A 22,715-nucleotide genomic window follows, 5' to 3' on the forward strand; every position below is an offset into this window, starting at 1 on the left:
TGTGCATTCGTGTTCATCGATGCCTTGTGGTCTTTGCAGCCATTCTATTTCAGAATGACTGGGAGAAGAAAACTCCAGTACGTCATCCATTTCTTGGATTGGGTCAAAGGAGTTGCATTCTGCAGATCAAAATGTCAATCCAACTTTTGTTGTGTTCTATCTTGGACTATTACCTTTTTATCTCCATAATGTTGTGAGAATTGCACCATCTCTTATAAACTCTTGATGTAGTGATACTTCTCGCCATCATTCTTCATTTCTCGGTTTCCATGTTGGCTGTAACTATAATATAGCCAAGTGAACCGTGTTGTGTGAAATCAATATTTCTAGGAATCCTATTGATTGGAAGTTAATGGACAATGATTTCATTCTTAGCGTGATGGTTATTGAATCATCTTTCGAAGTTTGATCGTGCTACCTTGTCCATCTTTCCTGGTGCACTTTTTGATCAATGAGTTAGGATTGTGTCAATCCCTCACTCTTTGATAACATCATCTTGTCCTCAAAAGCAAGATTGTTCTCGAGCTCAATAACATACCGGTGGATCATGATTTTCCGAGTTGGGTTTTCTACAAACCATCCCTTTTCCAAGAGTTTGTGTTCCATACCTTGAACTAGTTGGATGAGCTAAACAACAACTTGGAGAGTTGGAAGATAAAAGCTTCGTCTGACGTAGTTCATTTCAAAGGGATATCTTTGTGTGTGTTGAAGAAAATATGATATCTATGTCGATTGATTCTTGTGATAAATTGATGAACCTATTGTTGATGGGGTTATAGTCCCAGGGTAGGGTCATAGGCCTGAACTATAGGTCCTACCCAAGGACCACCCTTCATAGAGGACAAAGCCCTTAGACAGTTCCGACTCGACTAAGGACTCCCCCATCATCCAGTCGGTGACGAGCACTCGGAGCGTATTTAACGTACCGACTGGATTCCACTGTACACCGTAACCTCCAAGGAGGGCAACGGTCATGCGTTTTCATACACCATTATTAACATTTAAGGCTTATGTTACCTGTAATGTAGGCATTTATTCACCACTATTCCACCCCTGTCCACCGGGCCATTATGGAGGGCAACGTATTCTATATAAGCCGCCCTTCCCCACTGGTGCAGGGGTTGGCATTTTACTGTAATCCTATATTCCACTCGACACTAAGCTCCCAAGAGCACTGAGACGTAGGGCTTTTACCTCCACTGTAGAGGGGCCTGAACTCATACATCCTCACCGTAGCTAAGGCTCTTCCCATCCTTTCGTACCCTACACTTCTACTGTCAGACTTATACCCACGACAGTTGGCGCCCACCTTGGGGCAGGCGTCTAAGCGACTTCCGGCAAGTTTGCAATTTCACCTTTTCATCATGTCGTCCGGAGGAGATCTATGCATGGGTCGCGAGATCCTCTTTGGCGCACTCTCCTTCATCGTCAACGATTCGGCATGGCTTCGGGACGCGCCTCTCGACGTCGAGGCGCTCCCCAGTCGCGGGGCTACGCACTTTCGTGCCAGTTCCCGTGGCGTCCTTCTTCTCCAACCATCGGCCCCGGTGTCGATCCTCGACCCCGTCACGCGCCGCAACAAGCGATCCCGTCGCCCTGGCTCCAGCGTTGGGTACGACACGCCCAGGCGCGACAGAGCGCGTCCTCTCAAGTGGCGGTGCTCCAATCGGTTGTGGTCGCGCCGCCATCCAAGTGCTTGGACTCAGTTATGACTGAGCTACCTTCCGAGTACATGGGTCGCAGGCCTGCAGCTGAAGTTCTCATGGCCGATTCCCATGAAAGTCCCCTCCGGACTGGTCGGAACAAGAATGAGGTCGGAGAATCATCCGGTGCTCGTCGTCAACACCGTCGTTCTGCCAGTCGACGCACTCGCCAGAGCGACGTCGAGGTGTTCCGCACACCCATCCTCAACGTGGCTGCAGCTGCCAGGATAGCCGATTCTCTCCACCTGACTGATTCGGAGGCTGGCAGAGGGATCAAGCAGATCCGTGCCCTGTTGCATACGGCGCAGCAGCAAAATTTTAATCACGATGATCGTCGTTCGGTCGGCGACGCGCATGATCCAAGGCCCGACGCAAGAGGGTACATCGCCCAGAAGAAGGTCGACAGGAGTCGATCCCACCGTGATGGTCACGATAGAGACCGTCCCGAGTGGAAGCAGGACCGTCATCTCTGGCCCCGAGTGCTTCAGTCGGGCCATCCGTTCAGCTGACATCCCTCCCAACTTCCGATTGGCAACGGGAATCAGCAAGTTCACACGAGAGTCCAAACCAGAAACGTGGTTGGACGACTACAGAGTGGCAGTCCAAATTGGTGGCGGAGATGACCAGGTCACCATCAAACATCTCCCCCTGATGCTCGACGGCTCGGCGCGAGCTTGGCTGAACCAGTTGGATCCGTCAAGCATCTACAGCTGGGCAGATCTGTCCCGAGTCTTCATCAGGACCTTCGAGGGCACGTGCAAACGCCCTACCGGTCTCGTGGATCTCCAGCACTGCGTCCAGAAGCAGAACGAGCCCTTGCGCGATTTCATCCAGCGCTGGACGACCCTCTATCACACGGTGGAGAACGTCACGGAACATCAAGCAGTCTGCGCTTTCAAGGCAGGCGTGCGGTACAGGGATCTGTAACTGAAATTCGGTCGGACAGGCGACATCACCATGAGCAAGATGATGGAGATAGCCGCACGCTATATATGCAAATGGTGAAGAGGAGGACCGCATACGTAGCGTCAAGCATAAGCCAGTCGCTGATGGAGATGGGAACATCAATCGGAAGCAGAAGCAGAAAGCTCAACCCACTCCGGAGACACAGGCAGCAGCCGTTACAAATGCCAAGTTCAAAGGAAAGGGGAAAGCTCAGTACACCCCCAAGAAGAAACAGTTCGGGAATTCCATCCTGGATCAGCCATGCCCAATCCACACGAAGATGGACGAAGAAGGTAATCCTATATTCCCGAAGCATACCACTCGACAGTGTCGCTTCCTGATCCAAGGATTCGGTGAAGGGCAGCCGAGTGAAAAGGACAACGAGCAGGATGATGACGACAAGGAGGATCCGTTCCCCCAAGTCCATGCAACGTTGATGATTTTTGCTGATGTGGAAAGCAAAAGTCGACTGAAGCTGGTGAACAAGGAGGTGAATATGGCAACCCCAACCACCCCCATGTTCATCAAATGGTCACAGACAGCGATCACCTTTGATCAATCAGACCATCCAGCACATGTGCCCACCCTAGGGAGGCAAGCTCTGCTCGTCGAACCGGTGGTGGAAGGAGTCTGACTGCGCAAAGTCCTCATGGACGGCGGCAGCGGTTTGAACATCATGTACGCCGACACTCTCAAGGGAATGGGCATTCCGATGTCCAAACTTAGCGAGAGCTGTATGCAGTTTCACAGAGTCGTCCCAGGACGAAAGGCCAAGTCACTCAGCCAGATCGCGTTGGATGTCATCTTCGGCTCTGACAAGAACTTCCGCAAGGAGAAGTTGACATTCGAGGTGGTGGACTTCCAGAGTGCATACCACGCGATTCTGGGCCGTCCGGCGTATGCGCGTTTCATGGCCCGTCCATGTTACATGTATTTGAAGCTGAAGATGCCAGGCCCCAAAGGTGTGATCATGGTCATAGGCAATCGGCAGCGAGCCGCGGAGTGTTTGCAGCAGGGGTCGAGGTTGCCGATCAGCAGATGGCTATTCTCGAGCTGGATGAGTACAAGAAGACCATCGACCCCGCTGACCTGATGCGTTCAAAGAAGCCAGCTTCCGAGTCCGCATTCCAGTCGGCGGGCGACACAAAGAAAGTCAGCATCCACCCGATAGACGACACCGCCGCCCCGACGAACATCTCCACCACCCTTGATCCAAAATAGGAAGCCGAGCTCATCCAATTCCTCCATGAGAATTGGGACATTTTCGCATGGAAGCCCGCTGACATGCCAGGTGTACCCAGGGAGTTGGCTGAGCACTGACTGCATGTGGATCCTGCTGCTCGGCCCGTCCGAGAGCGCCTGCGTCGGTCCTCCGCGTACGAGAGGAAGGCAATCGGAGAGGAGGTGGCTAAACTTTTGGCAGCCAACTTCATACGCGAGGTGCACCACTCCGAGTGGCTCGCTAATGTAGCCATGGTGCCCAAGATGGACAAGTCTCTCCGTATGTGCATCGATTTCAAGCATCTCAATAAGGACTGTCCGAAAGATCACTTCCCGCTCCCCCGCATCGATCAAATTATCGATTCGACTGCGGGTTGCGAGCGTTTATCCTTCCTTGATGCCTATTCGGGCTATCATCAGATCCGTCTGTATGGTCTGGATGAATTAAAAACAGCCTTCATCACCCCATTCGGGTGTTTCTGCTACATCACTATGCCATTCGGTTTGAAGAATGCAGGAGCAACTTTTATGCGCATGATCCAAAAATGCCTCCTAGACCAGATCGGTCGAAATGTGGAGGCATATATGGATGATATCGTAGTCAAGTCACGCAAAGGTTCTGACCTGCTGACTGACTTGGCAGAAACATTCGCCAACCTACGTAGGTACGGTATCAAGCTCAACCCGGCCAAGTGTTCATTCGGTGTTCCCAGCGGAAAGTTACTCGGTTTCTTTGTTTCCGAACGAGGGATCGATGTCAACCCCGAAAAGAGTGGGACCATTGTCCGAATGGAGCGGCCGGTAAGAATACATGATGTTCAAAGGCTCACAGGTTGCCTAGCGGCTTTGAGCAGGTTTATCGCTCGACTGGGCGAGAAGGCGTTACCTCATTGCATTCCACGACCTCAAAGCCCTACTTTCCACCCAGCCGGTTCTTACTGCCCCGCTCAGTAAAGAACCCCTTCTTCTGTACATCGCGGCTACAAATCAAGTCGTCAGCACCATTCTGATAGTCGAACGCGAAGAAGAAGGCAAAGCGTACAAGGTTCAGCGGCCAGTATATTATGTCTCCGAAGTCCTGACTCCTTCCAAGCAGAGATATCCCCATTATCAGAATCTTATTTATGGGATCTACATGACTGCAAAGAAGGTGGCTCATTACTTCCAAGACCACTCGGTGTCTTTCATATCTGATGCTCCGTTGTAGGAAATTCTCCACAATCGGGATGCATCGGGCCGAGTACCAAAGTGGGCAATGGATATGCTATACTGCGACATCATGTTCGAAGCCAAGAGAGCTATAAAGTCTCAAGCTCTGGCTGACTTCATAGCAGAATGGGTAGAACAACAACAACCGACTCACATCTGCTCGGCTCATTGGACCATGTTCTTCGATGGGTCCAAGATGTTGAATGGCTCCGGCGCCGGCGTAGTGATCATATCGCCAAAAGGTGATAAACTCAATTATGTGTTGCAGATACATTTTGATTCTTCCAACAATGAAGCAGAGTACGAAGCTCTCCTTTACGGATTGCGCATGGCCATCACACTCGGCGTCCGTCGCCTGATGGTCTATGGCGACTCAGATCTGGTGGTTAACCAAGTGATGAAGGAATGGGACGTAAGGAACCCCATCATGACCGCATACTGCAACGCAGTAAGGAAGCTCGAGAAGAAGTTTGAAGGTCTGGAACTTCACCATGTTCCCCGACTAAAAAACCAAGCAATTGATGAATTGGCAAAACATGGATCCACTCGGAGACCAGTACCGAGTGATGTCTGCCTCGAGCACCTACATCTCCCCTCGGTGAAAGAAGATCCTTTTACAGAGGAACCAGTACAACGGAAGAGTTCAACAGATCCGACTGAAGTCGAGGTCCCCGATGTGGTTGATTTGATTATGGAGATTCTTGTCATCATCCCCAAATGGACTGTGTCGTTCATTGCGTACATCCTGAGGCAAGAGTTACCAGAAGATGAAGTCGAAGCTAGGCAGATCGTCCGCAGGTCGAAGTCCTTCACCGTCATTGATGTCCAGTTGTACAAGGAAAGTGATTCAGGCGTCCTTCAGCGGTGCATCTCCCCTGAGGAGGGACAGTTAATCTTGGAAGAAATTCACTCGGGAACCTGCGACCATCATGCCTCCTCAAGAGCAATCGTCGCCAAAGCATTCCGAGCTGGTTTCTTCTGGTTGCAGGCGAATGAAATGGAAAAAGATATGGTCGACCGATGCGAAGGCTGTCAGTTCTATTTGAACAAGTCCCACAAGCCAACATCTGCGCTAAAGACAATTCCTCTTGTTTGGCCGTTCGCCGTGTGGGGATTAGATACAGTCGGACCATTCAGAACAGGCCAAGGGGGATTCACTCATCTGTTGGTAGCAGTCGACAAGTTTACCAAGTGTATTGAAGCCAAGCCCATCAAGAAGCTCGACGGCCTTACGCCCATCAAATTTGTCAGAGACATCATCGCCAGATTCGGAGTTCCGCACAACATAATCACCGACAATGGCACAAACTTTGACTCGAACAGATTCAAAGGCTTTTGCACAGGCCAAGGTATCCGAGTGGATTTTGCATCTGTGGCGCACCCCCAAACAAACGGGCAAGCACAGCGGGCGAATGGACTTATTCTTCAAGGGTTGAAGCCTCGACTCCTGCGAGAGGTTGGACATGCCGCCGGCGCATGGGTCACCGAGCTGCCTTCGGTGCTGTGGGGCCTCCGCACAACTCCGAATAGATCTACAAGGCAATCCCCGTTCTTCCTCGTTTATGGGGCAGAGGCAGTCCTGCCGAGTGACTTGCTTCACAACTCTCCTCAAGTCTAACTCTTCTCCGAAGCCGAAGGAGAGCAAGCCAGGCAAGACGGAGTGGATCATCTAGAAGAAGAGCGCGAGATGGCACTAACTCGCTCAACAATTTATCAACAAGATCTGCGGCGATTTCACGCGCGGCACGTCAGGGGTCGCACATTCCAAGCAGGTGACCTGGTGCTCCGAGTGGACCAGCAGAGACCGCACAAGTTGGCTCCCGCCTAGGAAGGACCGTTCATCATCTCTAAGGTGCTGAACAACGGAGCGTATCGACTCTACAACCTCGACAGGGAAACGGACGAGCCGCGAGCATGGAATAGATATCTCCTGAAACGCTTCTACACGTGACCGCCGACGTAGACAATGTAAAGAACAAGTATCATCGAAGTAATACAAAGCAGATTGATTTCTTGCAGATTCAAAATTCTTCCGCGTTTGCAGACTACGGTCTAAAAAATTCGCTTCGAGTGCGCACTAAAAGTCACACTCGGGGACTTAGCTGCGACCCAGATTCGCCTAAGTTCAAACTCGCTCCGAGTGCGCACTACAAGCCGCACTCGGAGACTTAGCTGCGACCCAGAATCGCCTAAGTACAAACTCGCTCCGAGTGCGCACTAAAAGTCGCACTCGGGGACTTAGCTGCGACCCAGAGTCGCCTAAGTACAAACTCACTCCGAGTGCGCACTAAAAGTCGCACTCGGGGACTTAGCTGCGACCCAGAATCGCCTAAGTACAAACTCGCTCCGAGTGTGCACTAAAAGTCGAACACGGGGACTTAGCTGCGACCCTTAATCGCCTAAGTACAAACTCGCTCCGAGTGCGCACTAAAAGTCGCACTCGGGGACTTAGCTGCGACCCAAAGTCGCCTAAGTACAAACTTGCTCCGAGTGCGCACTAAAAGTCGCACTCGGGGACTTAGCTGCGACCCAGAATCGCCTAAGTAAAAAATTCACTCCGAGTGTGCACTAAAAGTCACAGTCGGGGACTTAGCTGCGACCCAGAGTCGCCTAAGTTCAAACTCGCTCCGAGTGCGCACTAAAAGCCGCACTCGGAGACTTAGCTGCGACCCAGAATCGCCTAAGTACAAACTCGCTCCGAGCACGCACTAAAAGTCGCACTCGGGAACTTAGCTTCAACCCAGAGTCGCCTAAGTACAAACTCGCTCCGAGTGCGCACTAAACCTCGCACTCGGGGACTTAGCTGCAACCCAGAGTCGCCTAAGTACAAACTCGCTCCGAGTGCACACTAAAAGTCGCACTCGGGGACTTAGCTGCGACCCAAAATCGCCTAAGTACAAAGTCGCTCCGAGTGTGCACTAAAAGTCACACTCGGGGTCTTAGCTGCGACCCAGAGTCGCCTAAGTTCAAACTCGCTCCGAGTGCGCAATAAAGTCGCACTCGAGGACTTAGCTGCGACCCAGAATCACCTAAGTACAAACTCGCTCTGAGTGCGCACCAAAAGTCGCACTCGGGGACTTAGCTGCAACCCAGAGTCGCCTAAGTACAAACTCGCTCCGAGTGCACACTAAAAGTCGCACTTGGGGACTTAGCAGCAACCCAGAATCGCCTAAGTACAAACTCGCTCCGAGTGTTCACTAAAAATCGCACTCGGGGACTAAGCTGCGACCTAGAATCGCCTAAGTACAAACTCGCTCCGAGTGTGCACTAAAAATCGCACTCGGGGACTTAGCTGCGACCGAGAGTCGCCTAAGTACAAACTCGCTCCGAGTGCGCACTAAAAGTCGCACTCGAGGACTTAGCTACGACCCAGAGTCTCCTAAGTACAAACTCGCTCCGAGTGCGCACTAAAAGTCGCACTCGGGGACTTAGCTGCGATCCAGAATCACCTAAGTAAAAAATTCGCTCCGAGTGCGCACTAAAAGTCACACTCAGGGACTTAGCTGCGACCCAGAGTCGCCTAAGTTCAAACTCGCTCCGAGTGCGCAGTAAAAGTCGCACTCGGGGACTTAGGTGTGATCCAGAATCGCCTAAGTACAAACTCGCTGCGAGTGCGCACTAAAAGTCGCACTCAGGGACTTAGCTGCAACACAGAGTCGCCTAAGTACAAACTCACTCCGAGTGCGCACTAAAAGTCGCACTCGGGGACTTACCTGCAACCCAGAATCGCCGAAGTACAAATTCGCTCTGAGTGCGCACTTAGAGTCGCACTCGGGGACTTAGCTGCGACCCAGAATCGCCTAAGTAAAAAATTCACTCCTAGTGTGCACTAAAAGTCACACTCGGGGACTTAGCAGCGACCCAGAGTCGCCTAAGTTCAAACTCGCTCCGAGTGCGCACTAAAAGCCGCACTCAGAGACTTAGCTGCGACCCAGAATCGCCTAAGTACAAACTCACTCCGAGCGCGCAGTAAAAGTCGCACTCGGGGAATTAGCTGCAACCCAGAGTTGCCTAAGTACAAACTCGCTCCGAGTGCGCACTAAAAGTCGCACTCGGGAACTTAGATGCAACCCAGAGTCGCCTAAGTACAAACTCGCTCCGAGTGCGCACTAAAAGTCGCACTCGGGGACTTAGATGCGACCCAGAATCGCCTAAGTACAAATTCGCTCCGAGTGTGCACTAAAAGTTACACTCGGGGACTTAGCTGCGACCCAGAGTCGCCTAAGTTCAAACTCGCTCCGAGTGCGCACTAAAAGTCGCACTCGGGGACTTAGCTGCGACCCGGAATTGCCTAAGTACAAACTCGCTCCGAGTGCGCTCTAAAAGTCGCACTCGGGGACTTAGCTGCAACCCAGAGTCGCCTATGTACAAACTCGCTCCGAGTGCGCACTAAAAGTCGCACTCGGGGACTTAGCTGCGACCCAGAATCGCCTAAGTACAAACTCGCTCCGAGTGTGCACTAAAAATCGCACTCGGGGACTTAGCTGCGACCCAGAGTCGCCTAAGTACAAACTCTCTCCGAGTGTGCACTAAAAATCGCACTCGGGGACTTAGCTGCGACCCAGAGTCGCCTAAGTACAAACTCGCTCCGGGTGCGCACTAAAAGTCGCACTCGGGGACTTAGCTGCGACCCAGAGTCATCTAAGTACAAACTCGCTCCGATTGCGCACTAAAAGTCACACTCGGGGACTTAGCTGCAATCCAGAATCGCCTAAGTAAAAAATTCGCTCCGAGTGCGCACTAAAAGTCACACTTAGGGACTTAGCTGCGACCCAGAGTCTCCTAAGTTCAAACTCGCTCCGAGTGCGCACTAAAAGTCGCACTCAGGGACTTAGCTGCGATCCAGAATCGCCTAAGTACAAACTCGCTGCGAGTGCACACTAAAATTCGCACTCAGGGACTTAGCTGCAACCCAGGGTCGCCTAAGTACAAACTCACTCCGAGTGCGCACTGAAAGTCGCACTCGGGGACTTAGCTGCAACCCAGAATCGCCTAAGTACAAATTCGCTCTGAGTGCGCACTAAAAGTCACACTCGGGGACTTAGCTGCGACCCAGAGTCGCCTAAGTTCAAACTCGCTCCGAGTGCGCACTAAAAGTCGCACTTGAGGACTTAGCGGCGACCCAGAATCGCCTAAGTACAAACTCGCTCCGAGTGTGCACTAAAAGTCGCACTCGGGGACTTAGCTGCAACCCGGACTCGCCTAAGTACAAACTCGCTCCGAGTGCGCACTAAATGTCGCACTCGGGGTCTTAGCTGCGACCCAGAATCGCCTAAGTACAAACTCGCTCTGAGTGTGCACTAAAAATCGGACTCGAGGACTTAGCTGCGACCCAGAATCGCCTAAGTACAAACTCGCTCCGAGTGTTTACTAAAAATCGCACTCGGGGACTTAGCTGCGACCCAGAATCTCCTAAGTAAAAAGCTTCCTCCAAGTGTATACTCGAGATCCACTCGGAGGCTTAGCAGACCCTCATTGAGGCTCATGTGGATGTGAAGACAACTGACAACTACATGTGTACCAACTCGCTCCGAGTGCGAGCTTACAGTCGCGCTCAGGGACTTAGCTGCGACCCAGAATTTCCTAAGTACAAACTCGCTCCGAGTGTGCACTAAAAATCACACTTGGGGACTTAGCTGCGACCCAGAATCGCCTAAGTACAAACTCGCTCCGAGTGTGCGCTAAAAGACACGCTCGGAGACTTAGCTGCGATCCAAAGTCGCCTATGTAAAAAAGCTTCCTCCGAGTGTATACTCGAGATCCACTCGAAGTCTTAGCAGACGTCATTGGGGCTCATGTGGATGTGAAGACAACTGACAACTACATGAGTAACAACTCGCTCCGAGTGCGAGCGTACAGTCGCGCTCGGGGACTTAGCTGCGACCCAGAGTCGCCTAAGTACAAACTCACTCCGAGTGTGCACTAAAAGTCGCACTCAGAGACTTAGCCGCGACCCAAACTCACCTAAGTAAAAGCTCGCTCCGAGTGCTCACTCGGAGACTTGGCAGACCCTCATTGAGGCTCATGTGGATGTGAAGAAAACTGACAACTACATGCTCCGCATGTTTGTCATTGGCTTCACCAAGAAACGCCAAACCAAAACCACGAGCCAAAATCATGTCAAATAAAAATATTAGATTCGAATTCAAAATTGGAACCACGAATGTGACGGCCAACAGCAGTGGCCAAAGTTTCATACAAATACCACTCGGCATACCGAGGTAAATGTGAGGTCACCATAAAGTTTTTCAAGCGTCACCGGGACTGGCAGGCTCCACAAAGGTGTCAAGGTCGATTCCGTCTGCGATGCGAGTGGCTCTCTCGAGGAAGGTATCCATGAAATCTTCGAATCGAAGCTTCTTTGTGTTGGTGACCTGCAACGTCTTCAGCTTTTCTTCGCGAGCTTCCTTGAAGTGCACTCGAACCAGAGATAGCTGTGACATCCTCGACTTTTGCTACAGTAGTGATTGTAATTAAGCTACAGTGATCAACCGCTAATGATGCCACGTCACCGAATTTCCATCTCAGACCCGCGTTGATTCAAGCCTATCCGGGTTCAAAATTTGAGGACAAAAGAAAAGTGTATTATAAATTCATGACAAATATCGAAAGAACATATATGTAAAAAAAAGGAAAGTATAAAAAAAATGATAAGAGAAAGAAAAGAAAATTGAAAGAAGTAATAATAAAAAAAGAGAAAACAAAATAAAACATATCAAAAAAAAAAGGGAAACAACCCCCCCTGGCCCAACTGGGCTCAAGGCCCAGCCGGCCACCCACCCCTCATCCCGCAAACCCTAGCCCTCCTGGGCGCCACCCCCCCTCGCTACTCCCTCCCTTTCCCACGCCGCCGCCAGCCCCCCCACCGATCGGGCCCCACTCCCCCCACGTCCCGTGACTCCCTCCCGTAACTCCCTCCCTCCACCACTCTCGGTCCCCCTCCACGCCAGATCCCCACCTCCCGTGGCTCCCTCCCCACGAGAGCCCCGATCCACCCCATCTCGCCCCCCTCCTCTCCACCTCGCCCCTCTCCCTCCACAGCCGGCGGCCACTCCTCCCGCCGGCAGCCCCCCCGGCGGCCACCTCCTCCACCGAGCCGCCCCACCTCATGGCCCCCTTCCTCCCGCGGCGAGCCTCCTCCCTGGCCGGCGAGCCCCACCTCGGCCGGCGGCCCCTCCTCCTTCCGCCGGTGAGCCGCCCGCCCCTCGGCCTCCACCCCGCCGGAAGGGGGCCCCGGCTGCCTCGGCCTCCACCTCGGCCGGCCTCCCTTGGCCCCTTCACCACACCGGCGAGCCCCTCTTCCACCGGGCCTCCCTTACGCCTCTTCCTCACCAGATCCGACCGGCTCCCCCTCGCCGGCACGTCACCACCATCGTCACCGTCACCGTCACCGCCTCCACGCCGTCTCCACCGTCACCTTCGTGCGAACTCCGGCTTCACCGGGCCGTCACGTCACCGTCGGTGAGCCCCTCCTCGGGCTCCTCCCACCGTGTCGATCTCCTCGCCGTCCCGGTTCCGTTCCGGCAAACGGGGCCTCGATCCGTCGACGGTGGACTCCGGTAGGAGGATTTGAATTTTCGGTTCTTCTATGGAGTTAGAGAGAGTTCTCTGTCTCTGTTAACAGAGAGAGAGATGAGTGTTGTGAGAGAAAAGAAAAAATGAATAAAATCAAATGTTGTATTCCGTATGTATGTATGTATTCGATACCCGTATTATGTATGTGTTTGCGTATATAGGCATGTGGAGAGATACGACATTTGTATGGTTATTTATTTGTGATTAAAATGTGTAAATGGCCTAGGGTCACTTACCGGTGGGGCCAATGCACCCGCTGTCTATGACAGGGAGGCCCCACGCGGTAGTTAAAATAAATAATAAAAATAATGTTTTATTAAATAAATAAATAAATAGATATATTAGTTTAAAATAATTACTTAACATAATTAGAGTATGACACGTGGGTCCCTCGTTGAATTAATCTGATTAATAAATAATTAATCTTAATAAAAACTTGTGCCTATGACGTTCGGGACCCGCTGGTCAGTTGACCAGTCAAACGTTGATGTCACCATGACATCGCGATGATGTCATAATAGGATTTTATTAAATCTTTTAAATCTGTTTTTAATTCTTAAATAATTAATAAAACTTTGAAAATTAATATAAAATAATCCATAAGTCAGATCAAAATATTTTCAACATGAAAGTTGATCAGCAAAACGAGACGATCCCGGATACATGGCCCGTTCGTCTGTCACACGTCCCTAGCATAGCAAACATGGAACTTTTCCATCGTTTCCAGTATAACCGGTAGTAGCCCGAGACCCGGAAAATATCGTCAGATATTCTTCCGACCCGTCTATGACGGATGTTCCTGCGTTAGCTCATATCTAGCCTGCATCTTTCCATGTCATGCTTTGTGTTGCATCGGTGCTATTATTTATTGTTTCTTCCCCCTCTTCTTACCGGTAGACCCCGAGACTGACGCTGCTGCCGGGTACATCTACGACCCTGCCGATCAGTCCTTTGCCGCAGAGCAGCAATGCAAGCAAACTCCCCTTGATCATTCCTATATCGCCTATGTCTTTCTTCCTACTGCTTGCATTAGTATTTTGCTACTGTTGTAGTTAGCTCCTACATCTGATGCATAGCCTGTTTTTGATGAACTGCTACTTTCAGTCCTGTACCTTTAACCTGCTTAGTATAGGTGGAGCAGTCATCCCCTCTGACCCCGTAGTTCAGTTGCCCCGCTTGTTTTCGAATCTCGATCTCTGATCGACGAGCCAGACCCGACACAGCACATTCACCCCCCTTCGTTGTACGACGCTACAGGGATACTATCGGGTACCGAGGGTGACACCTCGCTAAGTACTCCTGATGATATCTCTGTAGTATAGCTAGTCGGTCGTGGTTATCGAGGGTGATTCCTCTTTCACCATTCCCGATGACGTATCTGTCGTGCCACCCCGCGAGTGTGGGACCCCCGAGGGTGATTCCTCTAAGCCCACCTTGACGGGTACATCGTTCGGAATCCAACGAGGGTGATTCCTCGGATTCCCCTGATGTTACAGCCACATAGTTACTCGACCATGTTACTGGGATCATTGGTGATTAGTTGTAAGCCGGGTGGATTCCCGCGAGACTGTGTTGCTGGCCTAATTAAAATGCTAATGGATTTGGGTATTGGATCTGGGTTGGTCGGAGACCTTTTCGCACTAACCGGCTACGCGGGAAGAATTATGGGTACTCGGCGTCGCGGTATCAGCCGAAGCTTTTCAGATGCCAGCAGTGTAGCGGCGCGCGCCCGAGTGGTCCCGAGATGCATCGCGCTTGTGATTAAGGGATGCTAGGACTGACGTCGGCTGCCCACGCCACGTGCAGGAGCGTGAAGGGGAACTGGGCCCATGAACCCTTTGTGCTTAGGATTTAGACCGGCGGGCTGGCCTCTCTGATTAGTCTTAGGTGGGGCTGCGACGTGTCGATATTCCGAGGCCGGGCAGGACCCAGAAAAGTATGTCCGGCCAGAGTGTTATCGAGCGTGACGGGACATGTGGTGCACCCCTGCAGGGATGAAAATTAACTATTCGGAGAGCCGTGTCCACGGTTACAGGACGACTTGGAGTTGTGCCCCGATCTTATACAACTACAATTGTTACTTAACTGGTTTTAGTTTGCCTCGGGATTGCTTCCTCGCAGGGAGTCGAGGGAGGATCCTTAGGCGTGACCTCACTTTAATATTGCTGTAACAATATGACTATTAATGTGTTACCCCCCTGTTCTACTCTCGTCTATTGCTGCAAGACCCTGAAGATGCTAGTCTTCGATAGGACTAGGCCTTCTCTCTCTATTCTCGCATTCCTGCAGTCAGTCCACATATAACCCCCCTTCTTTGATACTGGTGCATAATTAGAATAGTTCTGATGTAAGACTTGCGCGTACTTTGGATGAGTACTCACCGCTTCTTTGCTCCCCCTTGTTCCCTTGATCCGTTTGCTGCGACCAGATGATGGAGCCCAGGAGATGGAGGTCCCCGCCACCGACGACTGCTACCCCGACGGTGCCTACTACTACCTGGAGGCCGCTGATGATCAGGAGTAGTTAGTAGGTTCCCAGGCAGGAGGCCTCGCCTCGTTCGATTGTTGTATCTTTTGTGCTAGCCTTCTCTAAGGCACCCCATGTTGTTTTATGTCTGTACTCAGATATTTGTTGCTTCCGCTGACTCGTGTGCTTATCGAGCTTTCGTATTCTAGCCCTCGAGGCCTCTGGCTTGTAATATGAAGCTGATGTTATTTTATTTGTGTCTAGAGTTGTGTTGTGATATCTCCCCGTGAGTCCTTGGGTTTGATCGTACGCATTTGCGTGTATGATTAGCGTACGATTAAGACGAGGGCGTCACAATAGCGCCACGTCCGCACCACAACGAGCGGCAAACTTCTTCCATGCTTGCACTCTGCTCGGGACGTCCTCTTGCCGAGTCATCAACCCATCTATTTCTTGCCGGAATCGTCTTCGGGCACATCTCCTTGTCGATCCGGCCGATGACTTCTCTCAGGCGGCCAATGAAAGGTCCCACTCTGCTAAGGCGAATATGCGTTCGGAGCAAGTCCCGGTTGGCTTCATCGCCGAGTGGAACGTTCTGAACAACCGACCGTTCAATGTCGGTTGCTTCAGCCTCAGCGTCCCGACAAAAGTCTGCAAAGAGAAGACAAGCAGAAAGTAAGCGCAGAATGAACTCCAAAGTCAAGAAGCACTCTGCAAAAACTTACCACCAAGCAGTGCAACCATCTTCCTTGCCCAGTCGCTGACGTACTTCTCCTGCGCCATGCACCGAGTGTTCATCAACTTCAGCTGGCTCATCCGTTCGGTTCTTTGACTCTTCAGTTTTTCAACTTCGGCTAGCAATTCCTTGTTGGTCTCCCGGGACTCCTCCAAAGACTTCTCTCGGTTAGCAAGTGCCCCCTTCACACAAGCCAGGTCATTCACAGCCGCCTCAAAGTCTGCAGCAAGCTGAATCTTCTCAGCCTTCAGAGCATTGTATGCAGATCCCATTTCGCAAGTCTTCTGCCAAATAAGCGCAAAGGGAAGATCAGACACATTCAACAAGGAAAAAGTATCGACACATATGACAAAACAATTAAAGCTCAAAGTTCTTCAGACCCCTGCCGATGCAAGCAATCGACAGCAGTCTCGGGGACTACACCTAGTGGGTTCACTAAGAGGACCCCACTGGCATGAAGCTCGAACAGGTCGGCCCTATTGAGCTCCATGACAAACAGACGAATCTATGAGACTACCATTACCCGACCTGAGTAACACTATTCTCGGGGACTACACCCAGTGGGTGCACCCGGAGTGCCCCCACTGGTACCATTCGGGCAGATCAGCTCTGATTTGTTTAGGTCACCGAAAATACATATAAATACAACTGCCGGTGCAAGCACTCGACAAAAGTCTCGGGGGCTACACCCACTGGGTTCACTCGGAGTGAACCCACTTCAAAATCATCCTACTGTATCCGAGTATATCACATAAAACCCCCAGTGGGTAACAAGAGCAAAGTAAACACTTACTAGCGCACTTACTCGGATATCGTCCCGGAGTCCCATGCTTTTCTTGTACAAAGACGCGATGGAGTCATACGCTCCCTTGCCGTCACCCACCATCAGCTCCACCTGCACCATGGCGTCCTTGGCGGGCCCCACCTGGAGTCCGGGAGGTGTCGGGCGTCATATTGAACTGTTGACGGACCCGACGTGACAGAAGACTCCTTGGGCATCCCGAGCTCCGCTCCAGTCGGTTCCTCCGTGAGGGGCACCATCTCAGTCGGCGGCACCGTCTCGGTCGGCGGCACGTCCATGGTAGGAGCAGCAGCAGATGGGACAACCTCAAGGACAGGCGCCAAAGCTGGCCCCGACCCCCTTTGGTCGTCGTCCTCTAGATGGATCACCTCCGAAGGAAGCCCGACTAAACAACATGAAATTACAGAAAAAGGGGCAAGATTAAAGACAGCACTCGCGAAACAATAATGCAAACTCTCGGAGTCGTGGCAACGTACCTTGCTGGGACGTGGTGGCGTTATCCGTGTCCATAGGATCATCGTCCTGGCACGGCAGAGAGGTGGTGGATAAGCATGAGTTCAATCAGATACTGAAGAAAGATGGGAGAACAAGGCACTTACGCTGAGGCGACTGGAACAGCGATCCTCATCCGAGGCAAAGCTTTCCGAGGCTTAGGCCCACTAGGTTTGGCCACCTTGGATGGCTGGTCCGTGGGCTCGGCAGCAGCGTCCCTGGTCCTCTTCACACTCCGAGCACTCGGAGCCATGAGAGGGGCTGGCGGAGCACTCGGGGCCGCTGGAGGAGCCGGCGGAGCTTCGTTCGGTGCTCTGGTGGTGGAGGTGGCGAGCTCTGTTCCCCATCCTCCTCCTCCTCCTCTTCCGTCTCCTCCGCCGTCTCCCCACTGTCGGAGACATACTCGGCGCTATCCGCGCTGCCCTCCTGGCTGCCCTCCTCTTCCTCAGCTTGATTCCCGTTCGAGACAGAAGAGTGTCCACTCCTGCACAAAACACAGTCGGCAATGTCAGGCGGCGGGACAAGAAAAGCGACAAATCTAAGGAGAGTAAAAGCACTTGACAAGATGTGCTCACCTCATTCGGAGGAGGATTGTTGGCGTGGAAGGGCTTCACCCGTCGGGCTCCTTCAGGGTTATCACATGCGCCTGTGATGCCGCGGACCCACGCTCTCACAGTCTCCCCGGTCACGCACTCTGGATGAAACCGAGTGGAATCCGAGGGCCCCGCGTAGTGCCACATGGCGTGGTGTCGGGCTTGCAGCGGCTGGATGCGCCGACCCAGAAAAGTCTCCAGCAGGTCTGTGCCGGTGACCCCCTTGCGGACGACGGCTATCAGCGCGTCGACCAAAGGATGGATCTGGATCCTTTCCCCCTTAGAGAGCGCAAGCTGCCTGGGAGGGCCCGGATGGTCTAGGCTAAAAGGTCGCAACCCACTCGAAGCATTCGGACAAGCAATGTCCTGGCAGTAGAACCAGGTCGACTGCTAGTTCCTAACTGACTCGGACAACTGGAGAGGGGGGTAGCTACTCTTTGTTTTCTTCTGGAAGCCTAAACCCCCGCAGAGCTGGAGGAGATGGGTCTTATCGTCCGACTGGCTAATCTTTTTGACGGTTTGGGATCTAGCGGTGAAGACGTACTTAAAGAGCCCCCAGGGGGGGGGGACATCCAATAAAGCACTCGCAAAGGGTGACGAATGCAGCAAGGTGGGCTATTGCGTTCGAAGGAAAATGATAGAGTTGCGCCCCGAAGTAAGTCATGATACCTCGGAAGAAGGGGTGGGGAGGCAAGGAGAAGCCCCTGAACACATGGCTGAGCAGAAGAACACGCTCCCCCTTCTTCGGCGCCGGCTCCGTCTCGCCCTCCGGCAGCCTCCACGACTTGTTGACGATCATGCCGTGCTCCACCAGCTCCAGCAAGTCGTCCTCCGTCACCGTGGAGGGGAGGAAATCCCCCTGGATCCAACCCGCCGGCACTGCCCGCTGTCGCCGCTGAGCAGGGGCCGCCCCCTTCTTCTTCTTCTTCTTCTTCTACGACTCGAGTTTGCTGGTCTGCCCCTTCGTCATGGCGAAGGCAACAGATCCGCAGAGGAGGAGAGGAAGGAGGAGGCTTGGGGCGTGCAGAGAGATGCGGGAGGAGCGAGGTTAATGCGGGGAAGATGAGCAGCGCAACAAGGAATCCCGCCGGAAGGGCTTAAATAAGCTTCCGACTGGGTCACTAACAGGTGGACCCCAAATCTTATCTCCGACCGGCTGCTGCGATGTTAGTGGAGAAGATAAAGGCACGATAATCGAGGCGGCAAAACCTACTTGATGGCGATGTCGTCATCCCTGCTGAGCGCGCGGCAACCGAAATTCGAGGTTCCCGGAAAATCCGCCGCTGTCAGTTTGACCAGTCACATCGAAAGATTCCGCGGAAGCACTCGGTCCCTGATGGTTCGTTTCACTGGTATATTCACTCGGATCACTGGTTGAAAGGATAAAATGGATCGAGGCACACAACGCCAAAGTCACATCCATACCAGTCGGATCCATACTCCAGACATCACTTCATCGTTCCAACCCCGATCCATTAGGGGACTAATGATGGGGTTATAGTCCCAGGGTAGGGTCATAGGCCTGCCCTATAGGTCCTACCCAAGGACCACCCTTCATAGAGGACAAGCCCCTTAGACAGTTCTGACTGAACTAAGGACTCCCCCATCATCCAGTCGGTGACGAGCACTCGGAGCGTATTTAACGTACCGACTGGATTCCACTCTGTACATCGTAACCTCCCAGGAGGGCAACAGTCATGCATTTTCATACAACATTATTAACATTTAAGGCTTACGTTACCTGTAATGTAGGCATTTATTCACCACTATTCCACCCCTGTCCACCGGGCCATTATGGAGGGCAGCGCACTCTATATAAGCCGCCCTTCCCCACTGGTGCAGGGGTTGGCATTTTACTGTAATCCTATATTCCACTCGACACTAAGCTCCCAAGAGCACTAAGACGTAGGGCTTTTACCTCCACCGTAGATGGGCCTGAACTCATACATCCTCGCCGTAGCTAAGGCTCTGCCCATCCTATCGTACCCTACACTTCTACTGTCAGACTTATCCCACGACAATTGTCTTGCCCAATCTTTGATTTGAGTGTCGGCTAAAATCAAATCAAAATCACAACCAACGATATCCCTAATATTGTTTTACTCGTGTATATCTCCTCGGGCATACACCATTATATCTTTTGGTCTGACAAATGCTATTATCTTGCTCACATAGTCTTGGAATTCCATTTATATGGATATCTTGATGAACTATTGTTGAGCCCATCTTCAACATTTTCATCCGTTCCATGATTCATTTTGGACATTAAGTTAGTTTTGGAAATTTTTGTAGGCATTGTCTTCGTGTCTCGTACATGAGGTATATGTTAGATGTAAGAAGTGACTTTGTGTAAATTCATGTGCATTTGAAGCAATTTGCCGCCGTGGAGCCGAGGAAAGTTTGTTTTGTTCCTCTAGAATCATCCTAAGTCAATCATGCCCGTGTGAACTATTATATGGCATGACAGGCTCGCTACTTCCGGTCCATATGAATTTCCTAGCACACCAAGCCACTGATTGATTTGTTCAAGGAAAATAAGTTAAGTGCTATTCCTGAAGGTACTAGACGGACTTGCACCCGGCTTCGCTATCCTCCAATGATGGTTTCCACCTAGAACTCGGTGGTGTTTTGTTGTAAGACTTTGCATGTATTCATCATTGTCTTGGACAGTGTGCTCGCATGTGTCCTATGACTGGCACTCTCTGGCAAGAGCTAGACAAATGTTGATTCCGTGACAACAAACCTTCCCCTGCAACGGCACCAGAAGAATGCTGCTAGCACTCTCCGGCAATCGAAAAAGAAGAATGTTGTTGACGGCCCACCAGCGCGTGGGTTCGCAACAGTTTTTGAGGGTTGAGTATTCGACCCAAATTTGTTGATCGCCAAACAGGAGGTGAGAGAATACTCTCGAGTATTAGCAGCTGAATGTGTCAGATTCAACCACACCTCAAAGATTAGTATCTGCAAGCAAAGTAGTATGATAGCGACGGTGACGGCAGACTATTCCTAATTGTCGTATCAATGGCGCCAAGTTGCCTCGTTGACGAAAATTGTCTGTTCCCGTCAACGACCAGCGAAAAAGTATTGTAGCAGGTAGCAACAGTGTAACGAGTAATAGCAGTGGCAAGGAACAGCAGCAGTGACAGCAGTAGCAAGTAGCAACACTAGCAAGTAACAGTAGCAGCAGAGCAAGACAAGTAACAGAAGCAGAGCAAGACAAGTAACAACAGCAGTAGGACAAACTCGTAGGCAATGGGTCGGTGATTTGTTTGGATGATATTCATCATGCAACAGTTAGTACACGGAGAGATATGTGGCTAGCTCCCGTTCGTCAATGGGATGTAGGCATGCATTCCGTGTGTCATCATACGTGCTTAGGGAAGAGAACTTGCATGACATCTATTGTCCATCCCTCCTGTGGCAGCGGGGTCCAAAAGGAAACTACGGGATATTAAGGTTCTCCTTTTAATAAAGAAACGGACCAACGCATTAGCACTTGGTGAACACAAGAACTCCTCAAACTATGGTCATCATCGGGAGTGGTTCCGGTTATTGTCACTCCGGGGTTGCCGGATCATAACACATAGTAGGTAACTACAACTTGCAAGATCGGATCTAAAACACACATATATTGGTGACAACATAATATTTTCAGATCTGAAATCATGGCACTCGGGCCCTAGTGACAAGCATTAAGCATGGCAAAGTAGTAGCAACATCAATCTCAGAACATAGTGGATACTAGGGATCAATCCCCATCAAAACTAACTCGATTACATAATAGATCTCATCCTACTCTTCACCGCCCAGCGAGCCTACGAATAGATTACTCACGAACGGCGAAGAGCTTCATGGAATTGGAGAGGGAAGAAGTTTGATGATGACGATGGCGACGATTTCCCCTCTCCGGAGCCCAAAACGGACTCCAAATCTGCCCTACAGATGAAGAACAGGTTGTGGTGGCGCCTCCGTATCGAAAACGCGAAGAAATCTTCTCTTTTTATTTTTCTGGGACGAAAGTGAACTTATAGAGCTGGAGTTGGGGGCGGCAGGTGCCTGTGGGCCCCACAGGCCTGCCCACCGCCACCAGGGGGTGGTGGCGGAGCAGGGGCTTGTGGCCCACTGGCCCACCCCCTGAGGTGGAATTTGGCACAGATATTTTTGATATTTTCCAAAAATGCTCCCCGTAAATTTTCAGGATGTTTTGAGAACTTTGATTTCTGCACAAAAATAACACCAAGACAATTTTGCTGAAAACAGCGTCAATCCAAGTTAGTTCCATTCAAATCATGCAAATTATAGTCCAGAACAAGGGCAAAAGAGTTTGGAAAAGTAGATACGATGGAGACGTATCAGCAGCCACAAGGGTCGGGGGGCATGTAGTAGTCGGTGGCCGATGGCACAGCGTCGTGTCCAGGGGGCGCAACAAGCGCGAACGGTGAGCAGCGGGCTGGGACCGCAGTGGGGGCGGTGGGGGCATGCAAGCACGGGGCCGACGCACGACTGGAGGCACGGTTGGAGCAGGAATTAGCAGCTGCAGAAGATAAAGCAGCAGTAGTAGCTCGGAACTGGTAGCGGGGTGGGAAGCATGGGAGGGAGAGAGAGGGGGGGCTCACTGGCAGTGTAGATGGGGCTGGAGCGACGAGGCTCGAGGACGAGAATTGGGGAGGAGGCGGAGTAGTGCGACGACGGCGACGGGGCCGCAGCAGCGACGGCTCGGCGAGTTCGAGCTCGAGCTCGGGCAAGGGAGGGTCGAGCGGGGTAGCGGTGATGGGGCGGCACGACAATGGCGAGGTCGAGGGCGACGGGAACGTGCAGCTTGTGCACGGGCTTCTCAGTCTTGCGCGGGGGAATAAAAAGGCGGCGCCGGTGGGGAGGAATGAAGACGGTGGCGGTGAGGGACCACAATGGGGTGCCGGATCCGGCCGGTGCCGTCCTCGGTGGTGGCGCGGGGTCGGGTCCCGATCCAGATC

The sequence above is a fragment of the Hordeum vulgare genome, chromosome 1H, assembly GCF_904849725.1.
Source record: "Hordeum vulgare subsp. vulgare chromosome 1H, MorexV3_pseudomolecules_assembly, whole genome shotgun sequence".
Lineage (NCBI taxonomy): Eukaryota > Viridiplantae > Streptophyta > Magnoliopsida > Poales > Poaceae > Hordeum > Hordeum vulgare.